This window comes from Rhipicephalus microplus, chromosome 5 (assembly GCF_043290135.1).
Source record: "Rhipicephalus microplus isolate Deutch F79 chromosome 5, USDA_Rmic, whole genome shotgun sequence".
Classification (NCBI taxonomy): Eukaryota; Metazoa; Arthropoda; class Arachnida; order Ixodida; family Ixodidae; genus Rhipicephalus; species Rhipicephalus microplus.
This window is the reverse complement of record NC_134704.1, coordinates 202,674,699-202,690,422: the sequence shown is the minus strand read 5'-3', so window position 1 is coordinate 202,690,422 and position 15,724 is coordinate 202,674,699. Positions and strand designations below refer to the sequence as shown.

Sequence of the window (15,724 nt, the reverse complement as noted above, 5' to 3'; positions counted from 1 at the left end):
AGTAGTACCTCAGGCGAAGACGCGAGTACGTCTTGAACGAACCAGCGTGACCACACTGAGGGTCGTCGTGGAAGGCACTGCAAATGTCCGCGCGCAAATGACGGGGTATCACGAGGAGTCACCTGCGGCCTTCGGTCAGGTAATTGCGACGATACAGCAAGCCTTTACGAAGTGCGCAGTGTTGGACTTGAGGACGTAGGGTGCGTGAGGCAGAGTTTGGGGCCCGTTGGGACAAAATGTCAAGCAGGGAAGCAATCCAGGAATCTTTGCGCTGTTCTTCCGGCATGTCGGTGATGGCCAGAGATGATGAATAACAAGTGGAAGCTGGTGAACCGGCATAGTCAGGAGGCAGTGGCGATCGAGATAGGGCGTCAGCATCCGAGTGTTTTCGTCCAGAGCGATGAATCACAGGTATATTGTACTCCTGTAATCGTAAAGCCCAGTGAGCCAGGCGTCCAGTCGGGTCTTTCAAGGACGACAGCCAGCATAGTGCGTGGTGGTCGGTAACAACATCAAACTGCCGCCCATAGAGATAGGTGCGAAATTTACCGATTGCCCAAACAATTGCCAAACACTCCTTTTCTGTGACTGAGTAATTTGACTCCGCCTTTGTGAGGGTACGACTGGCATATGCTACAACGTACTCGCCAAAGTCTGGTTTTCGCTGGGCGAGTACCGCGCCAAGGCCGACACCGCTAGCGTCTGTGTGTATTTCTGTAGGCGCGTTGGGGTCATAGTGGCGCAGAATTGGAGGAGACAAGAGGAGTAGGCGAAGCTTCGTAAATGACTCATCGCAATCAGCACTCCAGGCTGAGAGGTCGTTGCTGCCGGCGAGAAGCTGTGTCAAGGGGGATATAATGAAGGCGAAATTGCGGATGAAGCTCCGAAAATATGAACACAACCCAATAAAGCTTCGGAGTTCCTTTAAAGTGCTGGGCTTGGGATATTCAGCAACCGCTCGAAGTTTGGCAGGATCTGGCGAAATTCCTTCTTTGGAGACGACGTGGCCTAGGATGGTAAGCTGACGGGCGCAAAAATGACATTCCTTCAGGTTTAACTGCAAGCCGGCGTTAGTGAGGCACTCGAAGAACTTGTTAAAGGCGAGCGACATGAGAGGCGAAATTTGCAGAAAAAACCACTATGTTATCTAAGTAGCATAGACAGGTCTGCCTTTTGAGGCCTCTGAGAATGGCGTACATCATCCTTTCGTAGGTAGCAGGCACGTTGCAAAGGCCGAAAGGCCTTACGTTAAATTCGTATAAACCGTCAGGAGTGACGAACGCTGCTTTCCGACGGTCGGCTTCAGCCATGAGCACTTGCCAGTAGCCTGAGCGCAAATCCAGTGATGAAAAATATTTGGCTCCTTGAAGGCAGTCCAGGGCGTCGTCGATGCGGGGTAGGGGATAAACATCCTTCCGTGTAATCTTGTTTAGGCGGCGGTAGTCAACGTAAAATCTTATTTAACCGTCTTTTTTCCGCACCAGCACGACAGGAGAGGCCCAGGAACTGTTCCATTCCTGAATCATGCCACGTTTCAGCATGTCATCGACGTTGTCACCAATAACGCGGCGTTCGGCCTGTGATACCCGGAAGGGACGCTGTCGCAGGGGAGGATAATGACCGATGTCAATACGATGAATCACTGCAGACATGCGCCCCAGTAATGGCTGGCCAACGTCGAAAAAGGCACGAAAGCGTTGAAGAGTTGAACAACCTTTGTGCGCTGGACTGGCGTAAGCACGTTATCGATGCTGCGCGGGAGGATGTCTTGGACAGGGGAGGTTGTAGCCGCGGCGGAGGTGACGGCATTTATCGTCAACGGTGTCTTTTCGCACGTTGCATCCAAAGGGAAGATGGCCTCAAAACTGTCTAAATGTCCAACACATTCACCGCGTAACAGAGTTGTCGAGCAAGAAAGGGATTGCACGCGTAAACCACACCAGCACTATGCACAAGGGTAACGACGGCAAGTGGGAGTATGAGATTCCGTCAGCGTGCACAGTCTTCAGACGGTGCAAACGGGGTGGTCAAATCACAAACTGAGTCAGAGGAAACGGACACCAGGGTGGCAGAGAACGGAGAAATGATAACGTCAGCAGCGACAACCAATTTAGGCACCGGGCTCGGGACGTCGACAACTGTGGTACTGAAAGGGGACAAAGCGCGTCGAGCTCCAGCGCAGTCAACGAGCGCATCATGTGTAGAAAGAAAGTCCCTACCGAGGATCACGTCATCGGACGCATCTGGTAGGACAACGAATTCCACAATTTAGAATGCGTCGTTGATAACAAGACGTGCCGTGCACGCCGCCAATGGCTTAACGTGCTGCGAGCTTGCCGTTCGTAATAAAAGGTCAGAAACGGGTGTCGTCACTTTCTGCAGTTTGCGGCACAAAAGTTCACTTAAAACATAAACGGCAGCTCCTGTGTCGACAAGAGCGTTCGTCGCGACAACATCAATAATAACCGCGATCTCGTTCAGAGACAAAAGATAAGTCCTTGAAATTTTCGACAACTGCGTGCCTCATTAACTGCGGCTCTTAGTTTTCCCTCTTGCGTGGGATTGGTACAGCGGAGCATAGGAGAAATGGAGCGGCGCCGGGGAAAACGAGATCGACGTGAGGGGGAACTGGCACGGCGCGAATAAGCGCCCGATGATTCGGTGGAAATAGGGTATCCTGGCTGCTGTGGCATGTAGTCGAGGTTGGGGTTGTAATCATTGCCATAAACACTGCACTGACGACGACAATGATGCCCAACATGGCCAGGAATGACGCAGGCGTAGCAGATGGGCCTGTTGTCTAGAGTGCGCCAAGGGTTGTGAGGGGGTCCGGGAGGCGAGAGGGGTTGCGCGAGAACCGGACGGATTGGGTGAACGGGGCGTGGTGGCGAGTAGAATCTGGTCACTGGGGCGGATGGTGTTGGCGACAGTTGAGCAAAGGGACGGGTAACGGCCTCCGCATAGGTGAGAGGCGCTGCAGGCAGCGTTGGTGATACAGGAGGTGGAACCACCTCAGCAACTTGAGCTTGAATGACACGACGGAGCGAGTGATCCAGTGCCGTGGGACTCTCGGTGACAGACGTGGCAATAGGCAGCTGACGAGCCACTTCTTCATGGATGTATTGTTTAATTTGCGGCAGTAAGGTGGAATATTCAGCGCCAGTGCTCTTAGCTTCCAAAAATGAGAGTTCCACTGTGGGAATTCCGGCGCGACAGGCAGAAAGGCGCTCTTTGCGCAGCTCGTCAAAGCTTTGGCACAGTTCAATGACTAGCGCTACTGTCTGAGGGCACTTGGCTACCAGCATATGAAATGCATCGTCATCTATGCCTTTCAGTATGTGCCTTATTTCGTCAGACTCCGCCATAGATGTATTCACGCGTTTACATATATCAATGATGTCCTGAATATAACTCATAAATGTCTCACCGTTCCTTTGGGCTCTGGCACGGAGGCGATGTTCGGCGCGAAGCTTGCGCAGCTCCAGGCCGACCGAAGAACGAAGCGATGATTTGCTTGAATGCCGACCAGGTGGTGAATGAACTCGGCTTCATGGTTGTAGTACCATAGCTTCGCCACTTCGGTCAGATAGAAGCTCACGCGCGTCAACTTAGCAGGGTCATCTCATTCGTTGGGACCGCTAACACGCTCAGTCTCTACCAGCCAGTTTTCGACGTCAAGCTCGTCGCTGCCGCTGAACATCGAAGGGTCATGTTGACGAAGCGTTCCAGCACACATGACCGTAGGTGGTGCTTGGGAAGGAGCGGCGTCCTCGGCCATTCCGGGGGCAGAGGGTAAAGTACGGCTGCAGAGCTCAGGGACGAAAAGGGGGACGACCCAGCAGCAATCCACCAAATGTAACAAGCGTGTTCTTCAGAGGAGTTTCAGCAAGAAACTCGCCAGGGCAAGCAAGACAGCTGCAGCACAGAAAACAGGAGGCCGAGAGCGCGACACACGAACTTCGTTGTCTTTACTCTCCCTGGCACAAAACTAGCGCTGATGTGCGCCGGTACACATGGTTCACCAACTCCCTCAGGACGCTTGAGAACAAAAGGAAGCACCTTTTTCGGCTGCTAAACTCCCAAACTGCAATACAAAATGGGAAAAGTATTTTGCATGTCTCCAAAAGTAGAATCATTTGTTGTGCCAATCAAAAAAAAAATTTTCACATGTTCGTCTTCTTGGTATCCTTCATGATAAGCCCCAAAATTTTGGGAACTTCTACCAACCAACAACAGCGCGTCTCACAATATAACTCTGTCATATCCTCACCTGCCCCCACTGAACATCGATCTGAGATCATGAATTCTCATTTTGCCTCGGATGTCACTCAAGAGCTCAAATTAGGCAGTGGTACTCTACCTGATGGCAACTTTCCCCTTATGCCTTCAATTGATTGACACAATCAAGGTGTATAGTGCTCTCAGTCCGGATAACATCTCCACTAACATCATCCAAAGCACCAAAGTGATGACTAGTAAATTTTCACAAATAATCTTTTCACAGTCCATATCGACCAGTACAATTGCCAACAACTGGAAGTTAAGACAGGTTGTCCCGGTTATCTAAAAGTGGCGCCAGAACGGATCCTTCAAATTATCGTTTCATATCGCTCACTTGTATTGCCTGCAAACGTATGATCTACTCTCATGGTGCCTCTTGCCTTGAAGCTAAATTCTTCTTTTTTTTTTTTAATGGTGAAAGTAAGCAGCTTATGCATCCATCCACTAATCATGTTATGGATCTGTTGTTTCCTAAATGACAGAGCGCAGTTCACAGTGACCGGGCACCATTAATCTACTACAGTCACCGAAGTATTACCGCAAGGTTCAGTCCTTCGACCCCTCCTGTTTGATTACTGACCTGCCCATTGGCATTGCATCATTAATTCGGCTCTTTGGTGATGATTGAATCCTGTGCCACTGCATAACCTGACACAACGATCAGATGCATTTACAGCGTGACCTCACTACAATTGAAAAATGATGCACTCAGTGGCTCATGCAGCTGAACATCAGAAAAGTATAAATCCATTCACTTATTGTGGAAACACTCTCTCGTATCTTACTCCTACTCTTTGCATTCCCTTCCTATTAAGCTGATTCAATCATACAGGTACCTCGAGGTTACCATCATAAGCAAGCTTACATGGTCCGAACATATTCATAATCTGGTAACCCCCTCTAACAAATCCCTGGGATTAGATGGTCAATATCATCATCACCACCTGTAATCTGCAAACCAGTTTACTATACATTATATCATCATCATCACTAGCCTGACTACGTCCTTTCCAGGACAAAGGCCTCTCCCATGTTCCGCCTGTTATCCCTGTCCTGTGCTTGCTGCTGCCAATTTATACCCGCAAACCTTTTAATCTCACCTGCCCACCTAGCCTTCTGTCTCACCATAACTCACTTGCCTTCTCTGGGAATCCAGTTAGTTACCCTTAATGACCAGCAATTATCCTGTCTACGCGCTACATACCCGGCCCATGTCCATTTTCTCTTCTCGATTTTAACTATAATATTCTTGACCCCCGTTTGTTCCCTAATCCACTCTGCACTCTTCTTGTCTCTTAAGGTTACACCTACCATTTTCTTTCCATTGCTCGCTGTGTCGTCCTCAATTTCAGCTGAACCCTCTTTGTAAGTCTCCAGGTTTCTGCTCCGTAGCTAAGTACCGGCAAGATACACCTGTTATATACCTTCCTCTTGAGGAATAGTGGCGATCTATCTGTCATAATTTGAGAGCGCTTGCCAAATGTGCTCCACCCCATTCTTATTCTTCTAGTCACTTCAATCTCGTGGTTCGGCTTCGTGGTTATTACCTGTCATAAGTAGCCATAGTCTTTTACAACTTGAAGTGCACTGTTACCTATCTCGAAGCGCTGCTCTCTTCCGAGGTTGTTGTACATTACTTTCGTTTTCTGCAGATTAATTTTAAGACCCACCTTTCTGCTCTCCTTGTCTAATTCTTTTAGTCCCCTGAGTTACTCAGCAATGAAATGTCATCGGCAAAGCACAGGTTACTAAGGTATTCTCCAATAACTCTTATCCCTAACTGTTCCCCTTCTAGGCTTTTGGAAACCTCCTGAAAGCATGCATGGGGTAAATAGCATTGGAGAGATTGTGTCCTCCTGCCTTACACCTTTCTTGATTGGTATTCTATCGCTTTCTTTATGAAGCACTGTGGTAGCAGTTGTTTCCCTGTAGATTTCTTCCAGGATGTTTATATATACTTCATCGACGCCCTGATTCCGCAGTGTCTGCATGACAGCTGATATTTCTGCTGAATCAAACGCCTTCTCGTAATCTATGAAGGCTATGTATTGTGGTTGGTTATATTTTGAGCATTTCTCTATTACCTGATTGATAGTATAAATGTGGTCGATTGTTGAGTAGCCTGTTCGAAATCCTGCTTGTTGCTTTAGTTCATTGAATTCTAATGGTTTCTTTACTCTGTTAGCAATTACCTTTGTAAATAGCTTGTATACTACAGAGAGCAAGCTGATCGGCCTGTATTCTTCAAGTCCTTGTCATCTCCTTTTTTATGTATTAAGATGATGATAGCATTCTTCCAAGACTCTGGTACTCTTCCCGTCAGGAGACACCTCGTAAACAGGGTGGCTAGTTTTTCTAACACAATCTGTCCTCCATCTTTCAGCAGATCTGATGTTACCTGATCCTCACCAGCAGCTTTGCCTCTTTGCATGCTGTCCAAAGCTTTTCTGACTTCTATCATTACTGGTGGGGTGGTGTCATCTGGGTTACTGCTAGTTCCTATAGTATTAAAGTCGTGGTTGTCCCGGCTACTGTACAGATCTCTGTAAAACTCCTCCGCTATTTTAACTATCCTATCCATATTGGTAGTTATTTTGCCTTCTTTGTCCCTTAGTGCATACATCGGATTTTTGCCTGTCCCAAGTTTCCTCTTCACTGCTTTGACGCTTCCTTTGTTTTTCAGAGCGTGTTCAATTCTCTCCATGTTATACCTTATTACATCGGATACCTTACGCCTATTAATCAACTTCGAAAGCTCTGCCAGTTCTATTTTGTCTGTTGTACTTAGACTTTCATGATTTGACCCTTCTTAATGAGATGCTCGTTTCCTGGGAAAGCTTGCCAGTGTCCTGTCTAACTACCCTGCCACCAACTTCCACTGCACACTCCGTAATGATAGTCGTCAGATTACCATTCATTGTATCTACGCTAAGGTTGGTTTCCTCAATAAGAGCCGAGTACCTGTTCTGAAACGAGGTACTCTGAATTCCTGTACTTTTCCTCTCAGCGCTAGCTCATTGATTGGCTTCTTGCGTATCAGTTCCTGTCGTTCCTTCTTCAAGTCTAGGCGAATTCGAGACCGTACCATTCTATGCTCTCTGCATCGAACCTTGCCAACCACTTCCGCATCCTGCACGATGCCTGGGTGTGCACTCATTATAAGGTCTATTTCATTCTTATTTCCGCAATTAGGGCTCCTCCATGTCCACTTGCGGTTTCCTCGTTTTCGGTAGAAGGTATTCAAAATCCGTAAATTATTGCGTTCTGAGAATTCTACAAGTAGCTCTCCTCTGGCGTTCCTAGTACCGATACCATAATTTCCTACTGTCTGGTCTCCAGCCTGCTTCTTCCCTACGTTTGCATTAAACTCTCCCATCAGTAAAGTATACTGAATTTTTACCTTACTCATTGCTGATTCCACGTCTTCATAGAAGCTTTCAACTGAAGCGTCATCATAGCTGGATGCAGGCACGTAAGACTGTACCACCTTCATCTTGTTTCTCTAATTCAGCTTAATTACGATACCTACCAACCTTTCAATAATGCTATAGTATCCCTCTATGTTGCCAGCAATGTTTCTGTGAATTAGGGCCCCACTCCCAGTTCTCTTCAGTCAGCCAAGCCCCAATAGCAAAGAACGTGCCCATTCTGTAGCACCGTATATGCCTCATCTGTCCTCCTAACCTCACTGAGGCCTATTATATCCCATTTAACACCCTCTAGCTCCTCGAATAGTACAGCTAGACTTCCCTCACTAGATGAGGTTCTAGCATTAAACGTTGTCAAGTTCAGGTTTCAATGGCGGCCTGTCCGGATCTAGAGATTCTTAGCACCCTCTGCTGCGTTGCAGATCTGACCGCCGTCGTAGACAGTTGCTTCGCAGCTACTGGGGACTGAGGGCCGTGAGTTAATTGACGTATGCATGTGGGAGGTAGTGGCCAGATGCTGCACCTGCGCAACTGCCTGCAGTCCGGCGCCCTTGTGAGTGCTGGTCGCATCTGGAAGACATGTCAGCGGGAGTGACGGATCATCGCGCCGACGGCAACGTTGCTGTTGCGAGACCGGTACTGAGGTGAAGGGGTCAAGCCGGACAGTGAAGCAGTGTCGACCGGCGGCGGTGTCGTGGCGCACGGACATTATGAAGGGACGTGTGTCAGTGGGCACGGCAGACCATCAGCAGGCATGTGGCTTAACAAGCCGCTCTTCTGCTTTTCCCAGGTTTTTCTACTTGGTCTTGCCGGTGCGTTCGTTCAACCGGATCTTCACACTGGCTTCGTGTTTAATCATGGACTGTCCACGTGGCTGGTGCCTCGTCACTCATGCCGTCAGCGACTGGAAAAGCCAACTGCACAGACTCCGCACCACGTGACGTCAAGGTCGACACCTTTAAAACTCGGCCTCCAGGATTTCGTCTTCAGTGGGCACGGCGGACCATCAGCAGGCATGTGGCTTAACAAGCCGCTCTTCTGCTTTTCCCAGGTTTTTCTACTTGGTCTTGCCGGTGCGTTCGTTCAACCGGATCCTCACACTGGCTTCGTGTTTAATCATGGACTGTCCACGTGGCTGGTGCCTCGTCACTCATGCCGTCAGCGATTGGCAAAGCCAACTGCGCAGACTCCGCACCACGTGACGTCAAGTTCGACACCTTTAAAACTCGGCCTCCAGGATTTCGTCTTCAGTGGGCACGGCGGACCATCAGCAGGCATGTGGCTTAACAAGCCGCTCTTCTGCTTTTCCCAGATTGGTGCCTACTCCAGTAGCACTAAGAGTGATTACCGATGTCTTTTGGTCTTGCCGTGCCCGCACTAGTGCCTCACACTTTTACATGATGTATATTGTGTATGCACGCTACTTTTGTGCGAAGATGTCGAGACGAACCCTGGGCCAGTTATAGAGGATCAACTTAAGCAACTCTTGGCCGGTCAAAACAAAATCTCTGAAGATATAGCTGCTCTGAGGACTCAGCGAGATAACATGCAAATGCTTATTACCAGCCTAAAGGCGAGGTTTGCTGAATTGGAACAGCGAACTGCTCGAATTGACACTTTAGAACAAACTAGTTTCTCTTGAGGCAAAGATCACCGACTTGGAAGACCGAAGTAGACGATCCAATTTATTAGTTTTTGGTGTACAGGATGATCCGACAGAAACTGAAAATGATTTGAAAGATAAAGTGCTCACGAAAGTTTTTTCTGGTAAACTTGGTGTCCCATGCAAATCTGTCGGCCGGATTCACAGGTTAGGCAAGCCTGGCAAGGATCGCCCGATTATAATTTACTTCCAAGATTTTAATGAAAAAGAACTCATCCTAAAAAACGCTCATAAGCTGAAAGGAACGCAAATATCAGTCCAAAGCGACTACTCTAAAGAAACACTCAGGAAGCGCAAATTATTGTGGGAAAGTGCTAGGAATGAAAAATTGCAGGGAAAGAAAGTTCATCTTTCAAATGACCGGCTGCGGGTTGATAAAGAAACGTACATTTGGGACGACAAAAAGAACTGCAGAGTAAAGCTAGCCAATTTTCAGAGTGGATTAGTGGCCCCTTGATGAAAACCGCCTGAAGAGAAAGAGTTTCGGCTGTTGAATTTGGTAAATGCGCGAAGTATTGCAAATAAATCTAAACAGCTTGAAGCTATCACCCTGGCTAATAACCCACATGTGGTAATTATTACGGAAACCTGGCTGCGAGGTGAAATTTCGGATGAAGACGTTTTCCCCCCATCGTATCGCGTTTTCCGACGAGATAGGCCGTCAAAGGGGGGAGGCGTCGCTGTCTAGGTCAAAGGAAACATTGATGCCCATATCCACAGTCAAATCGACAATCATGAAAGCATTGCAATAAAACTATCTTGTTTCGGCAGATCATTTTTGTTATTCGCGGTTTATCGCCCTCCTGACTCACCACCTCAGTTCTTAAGCGATCTCAGCAACCACATGTTAACGTTCAAACAAGAAAATATATTCCTTGTGGGCGATTTCAATCTACCGGAAATTGATTGGAACCGTCCTTCCCCGTCCCCTGTTCATTGCACAAGCTCCTCACATTTGCTTGATATAATGCTAACCCACAATTTGCACCAATTAGTAAAACAACCGACACGTATTCAGGGTGCTTCTGCGTCTATTCTTGATCTTGTGTTCGTCAGTCAATCAATTGCAACTTTTAGAGTGTCTGTGGAACGTGGCCTATCAGACCACGATATGGTTGTGTTTTCTTTTCCTGTGAACGCTAAGTATGAAACGCCTCGTGCGAAAAAAACTGTTGTAAAAGATTTCTCGTGTGCCAGGGATGAAAGTGTGCTTGACTATTTTGAAATTTGTCTGAGTGATTTTAATGGCTCTGATGCTGCTGACTTATGGACGAGGTTTAAGGAAATATGTACTTATTGCCTCAATAACTTTATACCAAAAGAAGTGAGGAAAACTCGTAAAAACAATCCCTGGATCACGCGCGATGTTTTGCACGCCAAAAGAAAAGTCAAGCGTTTGAAGCGAAAAGCTGCCTGTCCGAGTATTATCGGTGTTGCGCAGTCTAACCTCAAAGATGCCGTGGTGTGCGCAAGGCGACGTTATTTTGAACAGACCCTGCCAGACTTTATTCGCTCCGCTCCGCATAAATTTTGGACTTTCCTGTGCAGAAAGAAAAAAACAATTCAACCAATGCTACATGAGGGTATCGCCATCACTGATAAGCATAGCATTGCTGAAAACTTCAATAAGTATTTTCATAGCATTTTTCTTAAATCTGATGATGCAATGCCTTGCTCCGTATTATCTTCCGCAAGCGAAGCTGATATTGTCTCACAGCCTGGCGTATTTTCCATGTTGTTGAACCTCAAAACGAAAGCGTCAACCGGTCCTGATGGCATTCCGAATATTTTTTGCGCCGCTATGCTGAAATCATATCCCAATTTTTAGTAATCATTTTTCGAGCATCTCTTTTGTGTGGTGTTGTAGCTGAGGATTGGAAATTAGCCCGCATAGTTCCAGTATTTAAAAAAGGAAACGAGACGCTGTTTACTAATTACCGTCCAATCTCTCTGACCTCTTCTTGTTGTAAACTTCTAGAACACATTATAGCCGACTACATTATAAATTTTTTAAACAGAAACAACTTATTATCTGACTGTCAACACGGCTTCAGAAAAGGATTTTCCACGGTCACGCAACTCACTTCTATTGTTCATGACTTTGCTAGCGTTCTTGATAAAACTGGTCAAGTTGATGTTATTTTTCTAGACTTCCAAAAAGCCTTTGATTTAGTTTCCCATGTTCATTTAATGCACAAGTTAAAAGTGATAGGTCTTCCAGCTTTTGTAACCAATTGGATCTCTTCCTACTTGTCGAACCGCTTCCAATATGTTTGCATGGATGATCATTCCTCTACTCGGCTTCCTGTTCTTTCGGATGTTCCACAAGGCAGCATATTAGGCCCGTTATTATTTCTAATTTATATTAATAATATTGTATCCCTTATTAGTGATCCCATGAAAACTAAATTATTTGCCAATGACTGTATTCTATACAACAAAATAACATGCCCTGAAGACCAACAAATGCTAAACACAAACCTTAATTATGTTCAGGCGTGGTGCGAAAAATGGGGAATGAAGCTCAATGCCAAAAAATCCGTTTTTATGAACATAACTAACAAAAAGAATAAGCTGTCCTTCCCTTACAATCTCCCGTCACAACCGTTAGAACAAGTATCAGAATATAAATATCTTGGCGTCACTATAACAAATAACTTGAGCTGGAACAAACATGTAACAAACACATGTGCAGCTTCATTCCGAAAACTTTGTTTCCTTAGACATAAGCTTAGAAAGGCCCCAATAAACGTTAAGCTACTCGCCTATACATCCATAATGAGACCGCGACTGGAATACGCCTGCACTGTCTGGGATCCTCACACAAAAAGTAATATTAATGCTCTTGAAATGATACAGCGTAAATTCGTTCGATTCACTTTTTCAAGCTATCGTCCCAGTGACTCGCCGACAAGATTAATGGAAGAGCATGGCATTCCAACACTTCAATCACGCCGTCAAATTCAAAGGTTAAAATTTCTATTCTTGCTTAAAAATAACAAACTTTCACTTAAACCCGAGGAATTCCTTCAGCCACTCACTTTCCGACAAACACGGCATAGACACCTCGAATCTATGACTCCGTACAGCGCTCGAACTAATACTTTTAAGTTTTCCTTTTTTCCGCGTACTATTACAGATTGGAATAAACTAACTGAATCGGCTGTGACCAATATTCACTCTTTTGAACATTTGGAATTCTGACTGCTTTGTTTTGCAACTTCGATGTACTCTAGTGTATGTGTACAATATATTTCCAACAGTGTACCACGTGTATTGCAGATTTTTGTAACTTTGATGCATTCCTGTATTTGTTAAAACTATTTTAATCAGTGTATCATGTGTATTGTGCCTAAATTTTGTTTTTCTCGTGATGCCCCTCCTGCTTGGGCCCTTCAATGGGCTTGCAGTATGTCTTAAATAAATAAAATAAATAAATAAATATTTTTTTGTTAGAGCTTGTGTAGCTGATTTCTTTGGTTTTTGGAATATGGTTTGAATTAGGTTGGGGGATGTGCGGATGCTGACACGCCCTGTAAAGTTGTATGCGCTGCGGGCGCATGTCTTTCACTCAAAACCCGCATTTCGGGTAAAACTACCGGGTGGTAGGTGGCGTTGTGTTCACGAGCGTTGATCACCACTATCATCATCATCATGGTATAGCGCCGGCGGCGACAAGCCTTGGTAGCGGCGAGTGAGAAATAAGTTGGTTTCGTCTGTGCGTGGCGGTTGCCACGAACGGTTGTCTCTAGCGTGGGTCCCCAGTGCGTGGCACCGCGGGTTGTGTGTCGGGGGCCCTCGTGGTAAGTCAAGCGTTGGCAACGCCACCTCGGGTGTGTCTTTGTCATGTTTTGGAGTGTATGGTATTATTGTGTAAGGATGTCTTAGCGTGTTGATCAAGATTGGTGTTATAATTATTCGGCTGATGATATCATCATTCTAAAATTAGTTAAATGTATGTTGTTATTTGGTGTGGAACGACCACGTCTGCTGTGTCCGTTCACTCGAAGAGCGTGGTGTGGTGCTCACCAAATCGAGACTCCACAAATCACAGCTTAATTTTAGATATGCTCGCCGTCCATCCCCCTGCAGTCAGTCAACAAGCGTTAATTCGAAAGATGCTCGAGCTTCGCCTGCAGAGAGTAGCATGCACCTCGTTCGGTGCCCGGCTTCGCTTCCCCATGGAAAGCTCAACCGTGCCCTCAAGTAAACCACCGCAGAATGCCTACGGCAAGCACTGCTGCAAGGTGTCCACTACGCCACAATTCTTCCTTTGGCAGAATGGCATGCACCATGATAGCAAGTGGGCTAGCCAATGTCACGTTTTCATACGAAAGTACGAGAACAGACGATGAGAGACAAAGATTAGAGTAGCACAAGCTGCATACCACCACATTATGGCATGCGTTTCCCTTCTTTGTTGTCGATTTGGCTTCAAATTTCGTAAAAAATGGCAAAGTACCCACTGCACATTGTAGGGCAACCCATGTACCTGCACAAGTTGATGCTGTTGCTGTTAATGATGGCTAATTAGGCCTGTGTGCTCTGTAATCTGCCTTTTCACAATGCCTGAACATATGCACCCATCCCCCCAGTGAAAAAGTCCCGAAACATCTCACCAGGTCAGAGGCTTTGCTTCTGGCAATGCCAGCACTCCCAGCCCTTGCCAAAATCCTGCCAAAACGACAGAGTGCAGCCGAGGAAACTGAGAGAGGCCAATCGGCAGGCACGTCTTCAAATCAAGCCCTCGTTGCACCGTGCACAAGTTTCGATAGCTGGTACACTTCTAAATTGAAATATTACATGCAGCAAAGAGTCTCCTTGCACTACACAGCATTCATATGGGGCTGTTTTCCGCAAAGAGTTTCAAACAGTAGCAGGGCTCTGTGGTAGAATGCCGGCTTGCCATGCAGAAGTTCTGGGTCCAATTTTTTCTCAGATCTTTATATTTATTTTTTTCGCATATTCTTCGAATTTTTGCTCACAAAGAATGCCACTCGAACTGCTGCCAAAGGAGCTCTGCAATGCTATTGCAATAATAGCAATGTGTTCAATGCGCTACGCTTGAAGAAGGACAGCAAAACGAGGTAGTAAGAAAAACTGACGGGTAGAAAGTAAAGACAATGAGACAAGGTCACCTCTGTGCCACTGCCCCTCATTTTTCTTGGAGTGCAGCCACGCGTTAATTAAAAAAATCACATCATATCCACAGAACAAATGATGATTAGTGGAGCAAAGCATTCGTCAATGCATCCGTTCTTCTGTCCGTGCGTCCATTCGTGCATTCGTCCGTCCATCTAGTGAACACTTCAAGCTTCTTTTTATCATATATTCATCATATACAAGTACCTTCATCCAGCGGACAATCCGAAGACTAAACAAGAGTATGTATGTACCACATTTTTGCTGTCAGCGCTTTGTTAACCTCAAGAGCACGCGCTACGTTTTTTGTAACATGTGGACATGTGGATGTGTGCCCAAGAGAGCGGGTACATGCCACCAGTTGTTACAAACAAGTATGTGCCACCGCTAATTACAAACTATAACAGGGATGAATGGGTGATGCCTTAAGGAGCTTCACCCTAAAAGATATACATCTTCACTGTTCCAGCAAGCAGGAGCCAATTATCTCGGAATATACTTGACCTATTTAGGATATCACTGAATCTTAGAATCAGTTAGGGGGGCTTTGGTATCGTGAAAAATGAAAAAAAAAAAGGATTTTTTAAAAATCAAGTTTTCTGTTTCAAGAATTCTTTTTCTATAGGATTCCAAAATATCTACACTGAAAACCACACAGAAGTGCTTCGAAAAATTCATTTCACCCACCTAGGTAGCGAAAATGTTTCTGAAAATGGCAAGAAAACATCGATTTTCAGAGAATTACAGCTTCGCGAGGGCACAGCCAGGAGTCACCTTCCTGGGCTCATAGAAAAGTGTTTCTCCGCGTTCAAAATTCCCACCTCATCTGGCTCCTCCCTTTAAAAACAAATGCACAAAAAGCAAATGTTTTAAGGTCGTTTCGAGGCCCGTGATTGGCTGTGGCCGCCATGTTGCCCCAGTTCGCTTCGCCATTGGTCCGGTACTCGCTCCGGGAGATCGTCGTCGACTGCTTGTGTGTCTCGAGGACATGGCTGTCAAAAATCGCTACTTTGTGGTGTATTCATGGCTCAACGATCACTTAGTATATAATTGCACCTTAGTTAGGAGCTGTAAGCGGATTATCGATCAGATTATACGAGCGGGCGCGTGGTCTACGGGTGCGGCAGGTCATCAGAGTTGTCTTTAGGGCCAACTGCACTGACGGCGAGCAAACTTTGCGGGCAAGAGCGACGCGCTAGTGCACTCGCAG

At 46.2% G+C, this 15,724-nt stretch overlaps 1 protein-coding gene across 2 annotated transcripts in view; it reads right to left on the bottom strand.

Moving 5' to 3' along the window:
* Positions 1-15,724, bottom strand: part of milt (trafficking kinesin-binding protein milt) — a 354,950-nt gene that overhangs the window by 216,910 nt on the left and 122,316 nt on the right. The window lies entirely within an intron of this gene.